An 18,582-nucleotide genomic window follows, 5' to 3' on the forward strand; every position below is an offset into this window, starting at 1 on the left:
GCTTTTTCCTGTTATACTTAAATGTACTTTGTCTATTTAAAGGTCACCTATTATGCAAAATCCACTTTTGCATGTATTTTATACATAACCATGTGTCCCCTCTGTGTAAAGAGATTCTGAAAGTTTCAGGAAAAAAGATTCTCTCACTTTTTGTCCTGATCCATTTATATAAAAACCTGTCTGAAAATGAGCTGATTAGATTTTGGCCACTTTATGATGTCATAACGATTTTTTTGGCTTTTGTAACCATTAGCCAATCACCAACCAAGGTAACCCCCCCCCCCCCACCTTATCACCTGAATCTCCTCCTCGAGCACCATTGTGTTCTTTTTAACCAAATATCTCTCAGTCGTGTTTTAAGATTACTTTCCAAGGGTAATTTGAGTTCTTCTCTCTTGTATTATTTTACAACTACACATATAGGCGCTTAATACACACATGCACACACAGGACCTATATACATGCATTAATTGTATTTATTTATTTAACAGGGACAGTGCACGTTAATAGGTTGAGGAGGCGGGACTTGAGTTTCTGCAAGTTTCAATAAAGTGCACAACCTCTGCCATTTGTTTATTTAGAGTTTTGGATCTGAAATGTCGTATTTAACCTATGGTTCAAATGCAATACATATAGTAAAATGCCACAAATAAAACTGACCATAACATGTAACGTCACCTTCAGCATTTTGGTGTAAGTCTGCTGTATTTTGAATCGGATTGTTGAACATTTCTACGGCAGACAACCCTCCAGCTTTTTCCCCCTACATCCCACTCACAACACACACATATATATATGTAGAGTATAATGTAGCTGTGTCACCATGTAATCCAAGGTGTAAGAAGATAAAAGGCTCCTGTCACAGTTCAGGGACTGCTGGCGAAGGAAATGGTGACACAGCGGAAACTCTCAGCTGGAGGCTGCACTGTCACTGATGCCTCCCATGTAAATAAAACCTGATAAAGTAGCTTCTAGGGTCTTTTCGGTGGAAAAAACGTAAAAGAAATGCACTTCGTGGTGCTTTTTAGGTAGAGAAAATACTATGAAGTACCTTCTAGGATGACTTTCTATTTAAGAAAACAAGATGAAATGTCCTAAAGGGAGCTCTTCAGGTAGAGAAGCTGCCCAATGCACGCAAACCTGAGTCTCAAACTCACTGTTAAAGAGCCCTATCATACTTATTTTCAGATTCATATTTGTATTTTGTGTCTCTACTGGAACATGTCTCTACGCTTTAATATTCAAAAAGCTCTTTATTTTTCTCATACTGCCTCTTTTCACCCCTGTCTGAAACCAGAGCCCAGTCTCCTCTGATTGGTTAGCTGACCGGCTCTGTTGTGATTGGTCGACCACATAGAGATGTCCCGCCCCTTTAAAGGTCCCATGTCATGCTTTTCCGGTGATTACCCGTCCCCTTGTGTGTTATGAAGGTTTTTATGCATGTAAACGGTCTGAAAAGTCACAAACCCTCAAAGTACACCCTGTAGTAAAACTCTAACACAGAAAAGACCTGTCTATGCTGCCCCAGAACGCCTTGTTGGAGATTTCTCATTTTCCATTGTTTGCTTCCTGGGTTCTGTGACGTGTGAACACCCAAATCAACAACAAATGACCGGATTGGCCCAAATGGACCAATCCGCGGAGCACCTCACACACCAGGATCCCTTGGCTAACTAACAGGGAGTCCCCATTGACTTGCATAGAGCTCCCTGAACGCTGGTAATAGACGAGTTGGGATGGCGGAGAAATGCTCTCCGCAGACCCATTCTCACAGCGTTATAAACCTTTTTCTTACTCAATATCAAGCTACACTTATTGTTTTTACTTCGGCTGTGAGTGTTTGTGTGTGCTCAGGATGAGTTTCGCTTGTTCTCGCTGTATCGCCGACCCGGAAGCCTGTCTGCTCCTTGCAGCTTCTCGCAGCAGCGGCGAGCAGCAACGAGCAGCAACGAGCCTCAACGTCCCGACCAATCAGCGCACACTGGGCTCACAGGGAGGGGGGGGGCAGGAGCTCCAACAAGCCGTTTAGGACAGAGAGTGAATACACATACTATACAGAGATGCTGTATGAGAAACCAATGTGAGTTTGGAAAATTACACAATTTAAATCTATTCTAGTAGACCTCAACAATGGAATTATGATCAGTAGAAATGGCCATGACATGGGACCTTTAAACTAAGGGCATCAATTGTTTTCCTTAATGAATTTGACTTTGGGTCTTCTTCTGTTCTTTGTGAAGTCATACAGATGGAAAATCTAATGGAATCGGTGTCAGTATGTTTTCTGTTTTGTATTATTTAGATATGCTCTTTCTTAAGTAATGGAAAAGCTTGATGCCATAATAGCTTGTTGAACAATCCCTCTTTTCTCTTGCTCTTAATCTTCTCAGACTTGATATGCACAGCGTCTTAAAGTGAAGTCTTCCTCTTCCCTCCTCTCCGTTTCCCTCGGCTCTCTGCCTCTCAGCACACTTTTGATGTAATGATCGAACGCCTTGCAATAATTTTGGAAACACGTTTATTTATAGCAAGTAAAAGTTCATACTGTAAGTCAGCTGCCACCTGCCTTGTCTTATGAAGTTAAGACCTAAATGTCTCACAGATGTCAATTCAAAAGACATTTCAAAGATGTTTTTCTCTGTGAAGTTAAAATTAGTTTCTCTTCCTTTCTTTTCTTCACAGTGAGGAGTTGACAGGTAATATTTACAAGTGATGTGAAACAGAAAATGAACCCAAAGGAGCACAAATTATTGTGTACAGTAGCACTGTAAAAACCACTCTCTTTAAAGCGTATGTCACGAAAAAAGTGTCTATCAACCTCGCAAGAACAGATGCCTGAATATTTATGAACCCTTAGGGCTTAAATAATCTTAATGAAAAAAATTTGCTATCTTTTTCTTCCGAATTTGTGAGTTCAATCTCAGAGAAAGTCCACGATATTGACGCTTTATCATGAGAAAAATTATCCAGGTTTTTTTCCCATAGAATTATGACTTTAATCTTGGAATTTCTAAGTATTCGCTTTTAATTCTACCCACAATATTTATTTTTACGACTCACAATGGCGTTATAACTTTTCTTTCTGGTAGGACATATCAGCATTATTCATCGGAATTGCCTTTTAGTAATAATAACTTTAACGGGACGTAAATGTTCTCAGGGTTTGTAGAAGATTATACATCTATTCAACATAAAACATCTCTCCATCAGCTGACCTTTCTGCTGTGATTATTCCTCTCTCACAGCAGCAGATGATTGTCTGATTATAGAGAGAGAAAAATGATGGAGATGTCAGACACAGCGACTGGTGAGATGTTTTACTGACGCTGTTTGGTGTGCTAGTTTATTGTGTGTGAGTGTGTGTGTGTAAGTAAAAGAGAGCGACAGAGAGGCAGAGGGAAGAGAGCTGGAATAGAAAGATGAAAGTAATACACGGCTGAAAGCGAGGAGAAGTGGATAAGTGTGTGTGTGCGCGGGTATATGTGAGAGCGAGTTCGCAGATGTTCAGAAAAAAAGCACCTTGGTAAGTCTGTGAACATCTGAGTATGTGTGAAAGTGTGTTTGTGTGAAAAAAAATGTCTAGCAGGTTTGTGTGTGTTTGTGCATGAAATATGGTGCACCCACATGTATCCTCTTTGTGTGTGTGTGTGTGTGTTTATGTGTGTGTGTGTGTGTGTGTGCGAGGAGGCCTGGCAGGGCACAATAGTTGGAGAAAAAAAAGAGCCATCTGACAGCTTCGTGCTGAAATGCACTCTGGGAAAAGCAAAGGGGAAAGCAAGAGAGTGGCCTTTATGACAGCCGGTGCACTGCCGAGAATGTGTGTGTGTGTGTGTGTGTGTGTGTGTGTGTGTGTGTGTGTGTGTGTGTGTGTGTGTGTGTGTGTGTGTGTGTGTGTGTGTGTGTGTGTGTGTGTGTGTGTGTGTGTGTGTGTGTGTTGGTGCATCCAGGTGTGTTCTGCACAGCAAGCATGCATGTGTTTTTGCTGTGTGTATGTATGGAGACTCAACAGTGTGTGAGTGTGTGTGTGTGTGTGTGCATGCAGACATACTGTATGTGGGTTTATGTGGCTTTGAGTGTCTGTTTGCTTTATGTGTGTGGTTCTGGAGTAATTAGGTAACAGTCTGGCCTTCAGCAATCCATTTCCTGTCAGCGAGGACAAAGAGAGACCTGCTGATGGACCATCTGCTGCCCAGGTGCTCCTCTCCGTCCTGCAGCTCACTCTCACTGCCTGACCTCGGCGGCAAATCACTGTCAACCCCTTCGTAAAATAGATCTCATCGGCAAGGAATGATTAAAAGTGGTGGATGTTGCTGTCCATTTTGCACACGGCACCATTGCTCTCCTGCAGACAGAGTACTTTATCTGCTGGAAATAAGCAAGCTCGCAGGCTAATTTGTTTAAATAGGGCGCAGATGTTGCAGCCATGTCTAACAGTTTTATTTATTTTAAATCTGTGTTATGTAGTTTTGCTGTTTTGATGGAGCAAATCTTGCCTCCTAAGGCTTCTGGATACATCATGACAAGGTCTTTGCTGTGTCACCTGTGGATCTCAATGCAGCACTTTGTATGCACAGCCTACACTGTGAGTGATGCTGTGCTCAGCAGCAACATTTCCACAGAAAATCAATTCTACACAGCAAGCCAATGGTATAAACAGAGGTCTGCTCGCAGTCTTTCCTTGTTACATCTATTTTACCATGAGATTTTGAAAGCATGTGTACCTGATGGTCAAATAACCAACTGTTGTGTGTACCCATTATTCTTATATTTGCAAACAGCATCCCAGAAACCAATGAAACTAGCTTCTCAACCCTTTATTAAATGGATGATATGCACTTTGAGGAAGAAAAACAAACTGTAAATAAAGCATTAACATGTAATACAAACAACTTACTATTATTGTATATTTGTACTAAACATTGGGACATTATTTAAAGTCAAGTTTATTGACTCCTGATGAATGTAAGTCAAATAATCACTCCCTTTTTTGCTCTGTTTTGGTCCCCACTAGCTTCGCTATATATTTTGTATTTCCTGTAGTGTGTTTATATTAGTAAGCATTACAAGTGCTTGAATAAGTGAGGAAACATTGTACAATACACTAACATTGCATGCAATAGCAAATCTATACAACACAACTCTTCTAACACTGTACCAGTTCCATATATGTCAATTCAAGTCTGTTCATTTCCGCTGACATATGTTACCTACCATATGCCACACTGTAACAGTATACAACAAGCTGTCATTAAAAGACATTTAACATTGAAAATGTCCCTCACAAGGATAGATATACTCCACAAGAAATACACACTGACTGCCTCTCATTTACACAGGCAATATGTTTGACTGAACAAGTGCGAAGTCTTTACAGAGAAGGGTATGAGAAGAAGAATGATTTATTCAACTACTCCACATTATATACCCTTCAAAAGAGCATAGAGGAGCCCAGCTTAGCTCAGTGCAGTTTATCCCTGAGAGCCCAGAGCCCACTCTCTGTGTGTGAATACTGTGTTATCTCAGTAGAGAGAGTGTGTGTGTGTGTGTGTGTGTGTGTGCGTGTGTGTGCATGTGTGTGTGAGGTGTGTGTGTGTGTGTGTAGAGAGGAAGCGGTCTCCAGGGTGATTGGCCGGTCAATCCTCTTGACAAGATGCCTCGTTAGACGGAAACACTTTGATGTGAACACCATGAGACGCCTGACTTTAACTTTAGTTACGCTTTGAGGTTCAGCTTTAAAATTACACTGACATTGATTTTTTTTATCAGATGTCTTTTGATCCAGGCTAAGGGAGTAACAGTAACAGATTACACTAAATAAACAGGATACCAAAAAAAGCAACTGTATTAGTTAAGAGTCAAGAGTTAAGTCTAAGTTGCTTCTTTGTCTAAGCGTCTTTCTGAGAATACACTTCTCCACAAATTAAAAAGTGTCTAGTACGGGATTCTCAGAACCCTCTTTTTGATCGTATTATAGTTTTTCTTTTCATTACATTCACAATTGTATTAGACCTCCTAATCTGCAATGCAAGGATAATGGATGAATGGGCAAAGGGAGGGGGGGGGGGGGAAGCTCAGTGAAACATGATATATTCTGACTATCAAGGCATGTCTACTTTCAAGCATGACCACGTGATGAAGCAAAGCATCATTGGATCTCAAAGTTCAAACAAACAGTGTAAAGAGACGGCAAAGTGAGTCCCAGCGTCGCTGTCAGTGGTTTCCCTCCAGGCTATACATCGCTTTCTCTTCACTGATTAGAGTCTGACTCCTCCCGGTCTAAAGCTTTCCTAGGGAATGGTTCATTTTCACAGACGATGATTTTTCCTGCCTTGGGCCATGCATGAGAATAACATATGCATTTTCTGAAAGTGCTGTTTTCACTACATAATTGATGTTCCGTGAAATAGAATGATTCGCAAAATTATGAAAATATATAGGAATATTTTTAAAGGCTAAAATATGTATTCTTTACATTTTGATTGCAGGCTTACAACAAAGACAGTTTAGTTTATTTGTTTATAGTGTCGTGGACAGTCCCCATTGATCAACTGTCACAAAAAACAGTAAATGGAGCCGCTTTAGACAACATTGCTAATTTCCAGCTGCGGCCAGATGATAATGGACACCCTTAATTTCACAATACATCAACTCCTAAGCGGAATTAAATATTCAATCATCTAAATAAATTAAATCCATATGAGTAACCCACATTTCAAACTCTCCTAACCGTAATTTAAAGTCGCCAGAATTGATTTACCCCCCACAGCGCCCTTCAATCATAGATAATATTATCAAGGGGACTTAATGTAATTCTCAACCTAGAAAAAGACCAATCAGGAATAGCAAATAGGACGTGGCGTTTCCCCAAATAGACCCGTTATATAAATGTATACGATGATGACATCTTAGTTTACTTGCCGTTCACACAAATGTTATTTTTGGAAACCAAAAGAAGGTGAGTCCAGTAGAGTAGAGCCGTAACACGTTGTAGAGACACGGCGTATAATATTAAAGCTTATTAACTTATCGAATCAACACTGTTGCTTTTTGCCCAAAAAGATTGGGAATCCAGCAGCAAAAAAAACCTAGGTAATTATATAATCTTAAAAATTCAAACAATAATAAATATAGTGTGTGAATAAATAACATTAGCCATTAAGCTAATTAACATTACAAGTACATACAATTAGTTATTAAATGAACTTTGGGAGTTTTTTGCAGCCTGAAAATATTTTTTTTGTGGAAGAATGAAAGGAAACTACTGAGCAGTGTTAATTCTGTCAGCAATTTTTTTATTTAGTCTTAGTCCTGTGTCAAATGTCAACCTTCATCCTGTTTTTATTTAGTCAAGTTTTAGTCGACTAAACGTCTGAGCATTCTAGTCGACTAAAAGTCTGAGCATTTTAGTCTACTTTTTGTCAATGAAAACTGTTGACATTTGAGTCTATTTTAGTCATCAGATTGTATAGAACATTTCAGTCAAACTAGTCTAGCCAAAACCAATAATTTATAATTTTAGTCAAACTTATTTCACAATAAGATTATATCTTCCTTATTTGATGAAAAACACAGGTTGAATGATTAAGAGTGCAGCTTTGCAGAAAATATCTGGTCAGGTTTGTGGTGTTTTTACCAGCTGTTTTATGGCCACATTCAGGGCCGTCCATCCCTACAGGCCGATCATGCAGGCTGCATGGGGCCTCACATTGCGCAGGGGGCCTCGGCTTATGAGCTTGGCTTGTGTGCAGTTCTCAGCACACAACTCCCCCCCCCCGCTGACACGCGAGAGTGAGAGGTGACAAGGGGAGCACGTTTGTAACCCGACACCGTTGCAATGAATCGACATCTGACCAATCACGGCTTTGATACGGCCACTAGTGCAGGGGAAGAGATGTTGGCGAAAAGACAGTTTCAGTCCGAGATGCAGTTATTTCCAGCATTCTTTATTTACTATTCATTCAAGTATTGTATGCCTTTTACCTGCTAATGTACAGGAGGAAGAGTGATAAACTGTCTGTCTAGTTGGCTTACATAACAGTTAAAGTTTACAGCCTAAAATACATGGAGCATTTTTTCCCCTTTTATTCATTTTTATGTCAATTTGCACATTTCATGGTGATGCTCAGCCTCTCCCCTTAACTCCTAACAGTCATCATGTCAACCACAACACAGAGACATACTGATAGAAATGTGTGTGTAGTTGTTGATACATTGCTGACAGAGGGAACTACATTTGAATACAGATTTAAGAAATATCAGTTTTTGAGCATGCAATAAGCATGTTTTGTCTTGACTATATTACAACTATATTATAATAAAATTATGTAGTATTTATATTATTGAATTGATTATGATTATTAGTAGAACTAGTTTATTTGCATTAATTATATTTTAATCTTTTTGAGGCTAGTATTTGGCAGGAAATGCAGACCTATTCACCTGTAAACGCATACTGAACGACATACATGCACATTTACCATTTACCTCACTGTATAAAAAAGTAACTGTGTTGATAATAATAATAAACAGGAATTGTATTTGCAAAGTACTTTGTTTCCAAACTTTTTATTTTCACTCCAGTCGGTTGGGGGGGGGGGCTCATCTCACAGAGTCGCTTGGGGCCCCAAGTTGGCCAGGGACGGCCCTGGCCACATTGCTTCCCTTCTGATAAAACAATACATTCGCTTTTTTTCTCCGCCCTTGTTGCGAAAATGGGCCCAAATACCACCTCGTTTCTTTCTACCAAGCAGTGGTGGCAGACTTTTTCGTTGTCCGTCATTTTGACGGACAGAATCGTAATAGTCGTCATACTCCATTATTACCCGTCGGGTCTGTACACAACTCGTCACTCACTCGCGCTGACGGGGGGGCGCGACCACTGCTCCCAAGCATGGAGCTCCCAAGCCCTGTTGTTGCCATTTTATTTTCTGTTAAATAAGGTTTGTTAGATCCGAGTCTTTCTGACAGTTCAGTGTACCGCTGGCCCGGTGTAATTCAAATGTACCGCCGCGCGCAAGACAGACACACACAACTGCTGCCCAACCGCAGCACCGGAAATGGAACTGCTGGGAGAAAAACTGACTATCAGAGATGTTATGTTATCTTTGATAATATTTCGTCTCCTCCTTTTTCTTTCAACGAAAGTAAAGAGAGATTTGGCAACGTTTTCGTCAACGATATTGCATGTTGATTTCGTTACATATATTGTTTACTGACGTCGGTGCCGTCTCGTCATCGTCTCGTCTCATGGAAAAAAAGGTCGTTGACGAACATATTTCGTCATAGTTTTAGTCAACGAAATTAACACTAGGCTACTACAGCAACTGAGAAGAACAACATTTGATAATGGGGTACTGTGGCTTAGCGGTAAAGCGCCTGTGTAGAATGAAAGGAAACTACTGATCTAACTAACTGAGAAGGACCAAATCTCAGGGCGGGTGCTGTGGCTTAACGGTAAAGCGCCTGTCTAGTAAACAGGAGATCCTGGGTTCAACTCCCAGCAGCGCCTCTTTGTTGCCACGTTCAATTACATTCAATAGCAAATGTTTGGTATGGTTTGTACTTGAAAACGAAAAAGAAGCACCATGGTAACAGCCAATCAGTGTAACTGTAACGCCTCGTGCTGGATAGAGAAAGGAAAAATAAAGCGACAGAAAAGTTTGAAAGAAAGTGAGGAGGGAAGGAAATAAAGTTAAAAACAAATTAGAGGATTAACAAAAAAATATTTGGTTTGTGTTCACAATCTGCCCATCTTGCTGGATTCTATTTTTCCATTTGAGTTTTGAACAAGGAGTTAAAATAGTTGGTGAGTTCAAGCTATTTTTTGTGTCAATTACATAGACTGTATGGTCAATTAGCGTGCTATTTCCTTGTTTTCAAGCTAAATGTGAAGCTAAATTAGCCTGCATAGCTATAACAGTCTGAATGTATTTTATTTGGTGCATTTTATGTTTTTTCTTTCTTTAAAGCAGATTCAAAAAAAGATTCAACAGGTATGGACAGGTGTAGTCAAGTGGGATAAACGCCATTGCCGTGTTTTTCAGTTAGATGACGTCACACATTAACGTGTATTTAACTGCTCGTCCTCCAAGCACTTCATGAGGAAACATGTACAACTAAAATATCTGTATGTTGTTAACAGTGTTGTACAACAGGCAGTAGTGGAAAGTAACTAGGTACATTTACTCAAGTACTGTACTTAAGTACACATTTCAGGTAAATACTTTAGCCAAGTATTTTCATTTGATACTACTACTTCATTTTAGAAGCAAATGTTGTACTTTTAACTCCACTAAATTTGTTTTACAATTGATTAACTAGTTACTTTACATTTCCTGCTTCTTAAATGTGAAGATTTGCTGCTTTTGCTTCAAAATATAAAAAATGTGTTCTGCTTCTACTCCTAATATTTGGTGTACATTCTCCCATTCTCCATGCATTACTTAGGGTTAGTTAAAATTGAGTATTTTTACAGTGTGGTATTAGTACTTTTACTCAAGTAAAGAATTACTTTTTCCACCACTGACAGAGGCCACGTTGATGTTGAGAGCACCTTTGGGGTTCACACACCGAACACTGAGGATTAAAGATGAGTCCAATAAAGTGAAATATCGTAGGCTTCTTTTGGACCAACCCACTCTCCATGGATAAAGACTCTGATGCATCACCTGGATCACGGTAGGAGGACTGAACCTTCAGTATTTTTGCTGTAACATGCACTGTAACTCATTTAGACTGGTAAAGCACTTAACTAAAATACTGTTTACACACTTAGTGGTAAACAGTGTTTATTGATCCTGTATATTGATCTGTGGAAGTTGGGGTTTGGACTCTCTATTGAGCTGCCTGTTATTTTCCATTTCTCCTGGGCCCAATTGGTATGCAAATGAGTTGTGTCACTGTGAGATCTAAACTCAAGCAACTAAGAGGTGATGGAGCCACCATATCATTAATGTGTCACTTGTGTTTGTGGTTATTGCACTGAATACTCTGCTTCTTAGCTTGAACCTAAAGTGAGGTGGTGTACAGCTACATTCACTGATCAAGCCATATCTTGTTGCCTTTGCTACTAGCATCAAGTCAGTTGGGAGTTAAGTGGTGAAATGCAAATGTGTAAAGTTAGTTTTGTGTAGTTATTGCTATACAAGTATATCAAATAGGGTGATTGACAGGTGACAATGGTAGCACTGATCAAAATCTGTTGATGATGTTGAGTAACACATAAAGCAAATACAAGAAGCTGATGATGCCCCTGATGGTAGAAGTAGACCTCGATGCCAGATGGCTTAGAAACACAGAAAGCTCTTGTTGTGCCGCTCCGCTCTGCTGAGCAGAATTGGGGAAGGTAGAGAGGGATTGGCAGGGGAGTGGGAGGAAAGCAGGTTTGCTTTGTTTTCAGTTAAATTCCCTGGACTGTTTCCCCGCTGCCAATAGCTCTGGCACTCTGAGTAATTAGTGCAAATTCACATTGTGTGAACGTGTGTTTGCTGTGGTGTGTGTTAGTATTCAGATGGGTGTGAAGGCAACATTTGTTTGCAGTTAAAAGGTGGATTTCCGCATGCACGGTTCATTTGAAGGTAAAAAAACATTTACAACTAGAACAGTAGGTTTGATTTTGTCTGGCAGGGATCTTATGTTTGAAACCCAAGGACACAAACACTCTGTCTGCAGCTCTGCATGCATGAGGAAAGAGTTACGAGAGGATAGGACTCTGGAATATTTATTTATGGTGAATAGATGTGGATTTAAATATAGTGACTTTGTAGAATGAGGCACATTTCATCTTCCCTGGGACCTTTTATCTTTGCAGTTATTTTTAATGAAAGGCGTATTGCCGAATATATACTCCAAGATGTGACGCTGATACACCTACAAGCAAAAAAGTATGAAGGAAAGCATAAATTAAGCCCCTAAAATAATGGTTTAACAAAATTATTCTACACTTCTTGTGCAGCTTCAGTGAACGTCAGTGTCAGGAGATGCAGAAAATAACCATTTTGGATGAACAATTATTGTCATTGTGCCAAATACATTGCATTTTTTATTACTACCTCCCACTTAAAGCCACCTAATGTTTCAACAGTTCAAAGCTTTTAATGTAAAGTACAGGAAGCAGGAAATGTAGTTTTATCACCAAAGCAGGGTGAGTAATATGTTTTTGTAAATGTCTTGAAATTCTCTTTATATCCAGACATCAAGCATTAAACTACATTTTCTGATCATAAAATTAAGTCTTACAATGTTCCAACACTTAAAGGTGGGGTAGGTAATTTTGGAGAAACCAGCTCGAGTGCGCTAGAATTTGAAAATACACAACCGGACAAAATCTGCCACTTCCTTACAGAGCCCCTCCTCCCACACACACGAACGCGCACATGACCAATGAGGGCACGAGATAAGTTTGTGCACAGATGGAAGGCTGACAGGCAGGTAGGCCATCCAGTTATTTTAGCCGGGCCGGCTCAGATGATTGGTCGTGCTTTTTACAGTATTACGGCTTCCACAGATGACATTTTTTATGGATTTTTTGTCAAAGCACTTAAGATATTCATTGCTATCGGGATGTTAAGAGCATTCCATGGAATATAACTAAAAGTGTATCTCGAGCCGGTTTCTCAAACGTACCTACCCCACCTTTAACTAAAGCACCAGCAAAGACCCTCTGTACAGTATAATGCTAAGGGCATTTGTTCAGTATCTCTCTCTCTAGTGCAGGGGTGTCAAACTCAATTTCATCGCGTGCCACATCAGCATTATGGTTGCACTCAAAGGGCCGGTTGTAACTTTAAGACTATATAAAAATACATATATAAATATACCATATATATAAAATAATGTATTATATTACATTATTGCCTCTGCATTGGATTATTATCGGATAGGGTAATAATAACTTCATGATTAACTACGACTGAAAGCAGAAGTCTAAGGCAAATAATTGCAAGTCTCTTCAGTGAGAATGTCACAAAAGGATTTTAAAAAGAAAAGCCAAATTCTGGAAAAAAAGTCACAATAAAAAAAAAAAAAGTGACATTTAGAAGAAAAAAAGTCAAATTCTGAGAAAAAAGACAAATTTGAGATGCATTTTATGGGCAACGTGCCTCTGTAAATCGGCATGTAACCATGTAATAAACATATATATATTCTTTGCAAGCTCTTGTGGGGCCACATGAAATGAAGTCGCGGGCCGGATTTGGCCCCCGGGCCTTGAGTTTGACACCCCTGCTCTAGTGCAATAAACTGCCCATATATAATATCAAAAGAGTGTTTATTTCATTTAAATCTTAAGTTAATTTGAAATGATCATGGATTTTGCATATTGCCAAATGTCAAATGCTCACTGTGATTAAAGTCGAGGAAAAGGTTCAAAATGTATCGGACGAGAATAGGTGTAACAGATTTGGATTTAGTTTGAATTGACATTTGTGAGACATTTAGGTGTCAACTTCAAAACAAAAAGCTAGACTGTGAACGTCTCTGCTTTGCTGCTAAATATAAATGTGTTTCCAAAGTTAGTCCAATCCGCTTTAATAACATCTATTTAACATCAAATGTTTGCTGGGAAGTAGAGAGCCCAGGGAAACAGAGGAGGAGAGAGGGAGGGGAGATATGAAGAGCGGAGGGACTCTATCTCTTCCTGAGGACAAACAAACAACAACGGATTAAAAGAGACACCCAAAGTCGAACTTTTTTTTTTTTTACAGAAGTCATCTTTTATTGCCACGTAAGAAAGTCAGAACAATGGTGATATACTGTCAGATGGCAAATCATCAACAAAAAAGAACAAAATATCCCTGTCACCCCTCCCCAAAATAAGGACAAATTCATAGAAACACGATGGTAATATATTTCCGGGACAAAACGTCTGCTATATCTCTTTTTCTAACAATATTTGAATAGTACCAAAATACAGCTTCTCCATAACGTAATGTCACAAATCATGAAGTCAGTAAACAGTGAAAGGACGATGGGGCATCACGGTGCATATTATTATTATAAGCTACTGTGCAAACAATAGTGGGAGATGGGCTCTACCTTAGAAAATATGCTTTACTAGTTACGCATTAATGCAGTGTCGGGCCATATGTATCCACATACACATATGCATAAATACCACAAACTGGTCTGGACATCAAAAATAGAAAACTGGATCTCTTATAACTTTGTATGTAATGCATGATTAACACCAAAAATGAGTTAATCAATGATTCTATAAAAGGATATGCTCGCTAATGGTTAGTAGTCATATCGCAAATAGCTTATCGATTCTTAAAAGGTAATTCAAAATCCCTTGGATCTGGACCATGGTATTTTTTCACATCTGCTGTGATTGATATATAGGTTCATGATAAAAAAATCATACATATAAAGCACACCATAGGAGCAGAACCCTTTTTAAAACAGATGTCACAGGACGACAAACACGGTCTCTCCTCCGTGTGCAGAAGCTCCAGGTTGGTGAAAACATTGCGCATAAAGACTGATGCTATACAAAGTCGTAAACATAGCTGACGAGAACCCCTTTTAATAAATATCGATTTTTTTTTTTTTTTTTTTTTTGTGATCATACAGATGCTGCTCTTTATAGGCTGTCATGTTTACAACGCTATCAAGTCCAGAAAACGATAGAGGATAGAAAAGAAAAAGAGTGGAGGAGAACCTGGTATAAATGTAACTTGTGTTTGAGCCCTTTAGTGTCGTCCAGATGTGCTGTACATTTCCCTCTTTCTGATCATGAGAACGCTGCTCTTTCTTTCCGTAAATGAAGACAGTATCTGCTGTTATAAAGCGGAAAAAAGCTGACTTTCTTCACCACCGCCCCACCAAGACATGAATATTTACAGACAACAGCATTGTCCTGATTCCATCTGACATCAAGAACAATTCACATCATTAGCCTTAACGGGATACACAGTGTAAATAAACACTCGGCGCGACAGATGCTGACAAATACATGTTCCAGCGCATGTGAGTAATATCCAATCTGTCTGACGGATACATTTGGGCATGAATTGAGCCGCTGCTTCATGATCAAAACACGTCTGTACTGTAAAAACACCAAATATGTTTGTGTGTGTGTGTGTGTCAACAGTCAATCTCTGATTCACAGCTTGTCCAAATGGAGACGCTCACGTGCCACATATCTATAATTCAAAGCTTCCTCCCTATCAAGTGTTGACATTAAGTCCCTTTTCTGTCTTTTGTGTGCCACTGTGGACTGAATCCTCACCGCAGCGCCAAATCTCTTCCTCCACGTTTCCCTGGGTTTGGGTGATTAAAGACTACAGCGAGAACTCATAAAGCCCCTCTGGCCTCTGGTCCCAGTACAGCTCTTTCTCTGTGTCTTATTGAATACTCCTTGTAGATATTCCTCAGTGTGGTGTCCTCCCAGCGGCTGGCTGCTCTGCTGAACAAGAGCCCTGATTTTCAGCATATCTTGTCTAATGGGGTTGCCGTTTTTATATTACTCGTCCGCTCGCTTTCCGCTAAAGAAGTTGGACCACAGATGATTTTAATATCTCATTAAGATCTTACTAGCCTCTTTCTGCTTCTCGATAAAGCGTGTGCGCACTTGTGGTAGTTTAAGCTTGTAGGTGAGTATTTTTGTTTTGTTATTTGCCCTTCAGCTTTTCCTCTTGTCTTGTTATGAGGCACTTCAAAAGGTGGAAATATTTCTCATCTGCCTCTCTTGCAGTTTGCTTTTTCACTTGAATCCAGGAAAAGACTCAAATCACGCTACATAGCTAACATAGGCAGGGGGATCAGGCAGACTCAAAACAACCTTTTTTTAAAATCATTTGTGCTGTCAACTTTCACCAGCACATGATTTTGTTGTCTCATTGGTCTCTCCCTGCCTGCACTTTCATTATCAGTGGAGTCTAAACCTCTTGTTGTCTGTCCCTACTAGTGTCCTTCCCTCTCCTCAATTAGCTTTACTAACTGCTTCATTTGTGGAACACGGCTTAATTGGTTGTTGGATTTGTCTCAAAAATTATCCGTGTGTATGGGATACGAGGAAACAGAACAGTAGCAACAAGAAGGAAACTATCCTTGTGTGCTCGACCCTCCCTACACGCTTACAACTTCTCAGCATCTGCTTACCAGTCATGTTAACTTTAAGACTTTGGAGGCAGCGATGGAACTGATAGGGGCTGAGTGTGACCATGATTCATTTGTACTTGCGCACACTGAAATGATCACAGATCTGACCTTTTTGCATGCAGTCTGGAGCCTAAGAATCATATTTAAGTTGGAAAGAGCATAAGTGATAGTGATAATTACTTGTTGGTTGGGGCACCTGTTCAAAAAGTGGTATCAGCTATAAACTCCAGTTCCCAAGGCCAAAGCACGTCCATCAAAAGCACTAAATAACCTCCAGGCTGCCTGCACTACTGGCCTGATTCCTGCTCCAGCCCTGTGTTGCTGATCAATGTTCGGTGAACCGCTGCGCCCTCTAACTCGGGTCAGACTCCTATAATTGGGCCGATTGCACCTCCACTCTTCATTTGACTTCCATTCAGGCATGGAGAAAAAGTATAATGGTGAAAAGCCTTTGTCAAGCAGAGCACCTACAGCGCAATCAGGACCTGAATGTTTGCAGCGGTGAGTTCACACTGAGCGGTCATCCTTCATTTTGGGACTCATTTGGCAGTGTCACGGTAAGTAGTAAGACACAAAGAGGTGGAGGTGGTCACTGATACTTAAATGCAAGATTACAACAGAGTGGTGCAAGGATGACGTATTTACCCTGAAGTAAGCTGCGCATGGGTTCCCTCAACAAAAAAGGCAATGGGATTTCTCCATAGGATTTTGGAAAATAGCTGGAAATAAGATCTGTGGAAAACGAACCTGTTTGATAAATGCACGTTTTGTTCAGCCGGATAATCTCCACATGTCTACCCTACTTTTATAATTTTCTAATCATAAATCGAATCGACAGAAGCAAAATGCTAACGTTATGCTATAAACGAACTACAGCCGAGTCCAGCAGCACGACTTCAACGTCACGCCAACTTAAGATCTGTATTCAAACATACAGATTCAAAATGGTACGAGTTGAAGCGTTTGTTTGAACAGTTTGCAGGAGGCAGGTACTTGCTTTCAAGCAGAACAGGGAAAACTAACTTAGAGGAGTGTTTACGTGTTCGGCGTAATGACGTACAATGTCCTCGACAACTTCTGTAGTCCTATTCAGCCACTTGTTAACAACCATCGTTTTTCAGACACGTAAACTCTTCAAAAATCACCAGTGGGGTCACTGCTGATGTATTTAATGTCGTAGAACAAAACGTGATCCGTCTCTTAAATTTGTGTCAACCACAGACCTTATTTCGGGTTATTTTCCAAATCCTATGGAGAGATCCCGTTGACTCTGAGACGAGGGAACGGGAAGTGGTAAAAAGCTAACTCACTTCCGGGTTTTAGGACTCGTCACTGCACCACTCTATTGCCAGCTGGAATAGGGAAGGTTGACTAGTCTGACGGATGGCCTGCAGACTACCTGTGTCCTTTAGTTTCTGTTGTGGCATTTTTGGTCTGACTGACTCCTGTGATGACAAATGTCAGACATGACTGCCTCCTGAACCACTCATCTGTGGTCCTGACCCTATCAACCGCGACCCAGCCAGCGCTGCCAATTCCCCGCTTTCTATCAGGTTCATTTTGACTTTTACCGCCACAGGGTGGGATTTTTTTTTGTGTGTTTTGTTTACCAACTCTCCCCTGCCTGCTTACCAATTGTTCCAGTGACTGCTTTTGCAGAGCTGAACAGGCTTTAGGGATGGAGCAGTACGACATGGCAAGGAGGGTTCATATTTCCACATTTCTGCCTTGGTGGATTAAGTCAATTGGTTCTGATAATGCACATCCTGAGCAAACATTGACCTGTTTCTCAACTCTATTGCAAACATAACCACCAGCTGTCTATAAAAGTATTGGGCTGAAGGGAAAAAACTATAATATTTGCAAAGGATTCTCATCGGAAGCAAACAGGTTTATAGGATTGTGAACTCGATTTATATACGATTTCTTTTGTTTGCCTTGTTTGTTTGAGTTTGACTCCTTCAGAGACATTAATCATAAAGTTTGATTCACACACACACACACACACACTCTGATGTAGAAAAAGTTATCAAAATGGTACGAAATTGCAAACTAAATTACATATCTTGGTGCACAGAATCAATAATATTTCCTGCTGGAACAATGCACAAGAGGGAAACAAATCATGCCTTTCAAGGTGGGCGGTGAGGAGGTGAATTATTATTATTTACTGTCTCATCATGACTGTACTCCACTATCACAGAAAAGATTCATCACAGCCCCGATTATAGTTTCTCGCAGATATCTCTCCATTCAGACATAAAGGGAGCCAAAAGAGAAGAAAAGGGGTAAAAAGAAGTCAAAAAGAAATAGAATAAGAGAGAAAAGGCTATGTATATTTATATATATATATATATAAAAAGCATAATGTCAGTTATCGCTACAAAGGGCCAAGGTCTGGAGTTTCACAGTCTTTCATGTACAACAGGCGCAGTTACAGTACTGAGTACTGACTTTGTCTCCCCGCTGCGATGACGCCTG

General features: G+C 40.0%; 1 non-coding gene across 1 annotated transcript; it reads left to right on the forward strand.

Moving 5' to 3' along the window:
• Positions 1 to 9,436: 9,436 nt before the first annotated feature.
• On the forward strand, positions 9,437 to 9,508 carry trnat-agu. The gene has a single exon. It is a non-coding gene; the product is annotated as a tRNA-Thr (tRNA).
• Positions 9,509 to 18,582: the final 9,074 nt, after the last annotated feature.

Source organism: Trematomus bernacchii, unplaced genomic scaffold (genome assembly GCF_902827165.1).
Source record: "Trematomus bernacchii unplaced genomic scaffold, fTreBer1.1, whole genome shotgun sequence".
NCBI classification, from domain to species: Eukaryota; Metazoa; Chordata; class Actinopteri; order Perciformes; family Nototheniidae; genus Trematomus; species Trematomus bernacchii.